The sequence below is a fragment of the Trichechus manatus genome, unplaced genomic scaffold (genome assembly GCF_000243295.1).
Source record: "Trichechus manatus latirostris isolate Lorelei unplaced genomic scaffold, TriManLat1.0 scaffold00200, whole genome shotgun sequence".
Taxonomy (NCBI): Eukaryota; Metazoa; Chordata; class Mammalia; order Sirenia; family Trichechidae; genus Trichechus; species Trichechus manatus.
The window spans coordinates 4104066-4105082 of NW_004444136.1; positions in this window are offsets into that span (position 1 = coordinate 4104066).

The following is a 1017-nucleotide window of genomic DNA, read 5'->3' on the forward strand; positions in this document are numbered from 1 at the left end:
GTGACAATTTCATGAGTGTATACATATGTCAAAACTCATCAAATTGTACCCCTAAATATGTGCAGTTTAATGTACATCAATTATACATCAGTAAGGTAGTAAGAAAATAGAACAATATATGTTTAGCATATAACAAAAAAGTAACTGAAAAAGTATAATAAAGAAAACAAGCAAACAAACAAATGGATATACTCTTTAATTCTGCAAGCCCGTGTTTGGGAATTTATTATACAGAAACCAAAAACACCAGCTGTTGAGGACATATATTTGAGAATATTTATCACAATATTGTTTTATAAACAAAAACAGAAACAGCTTAAAATATCCATTACTAGGGGAATAGATCAATACATTATGCAACTTCCAATCAGGGACTATTATGCAGCTATTGGAAGGATGAATTAAATGTATGTACTTCAACTTGGGTGGATGTTCATGCTGTATATCTAAGCAAGTAAAATAAAATGCAGAAAGTTCTCTATAGTATCATGGGAAGATACTAGAAAGATAGATGAATGGGCTGTGCATCTGCAGATGGAGGGATGGATAGATCTACATATGTGCTTACATGCATGAACATAGAGAAATGTGAGGACGGCTACACGTTCAACTGTTACTGTTGTTGTTAGGTGCCGTCGAGTCAGTTCCAACTCATAGCGACCCTATGTAAAACAGAATGAAACACAGTCCAGTCCTGCACCATTCTCGCAATCGTTACGCTTGAACCCATTGTTGCAGCCACTGTGGCAGTCCATCTTGTTGAGGATCTTCCTCTTTTTCACTGACCTTCTACTTTACCAAGCATGATGTCCTTCTCCAGGGACCGATCCCTCCTGACAACATGTCAAAATATGTGAGATGTAGTCTCGCCATCCTTGCTTCTAAGGAGCATTCTGGCTGTACTTCTTCCAAGACAGATTTGTTTGTTCTTTTGGTAGTCCATGGTATATTCAATATTCTTCACCAACACCATAATTCTAAGGCGTCCAAATCTTCTTCGTTCTTTCTTATTCATTG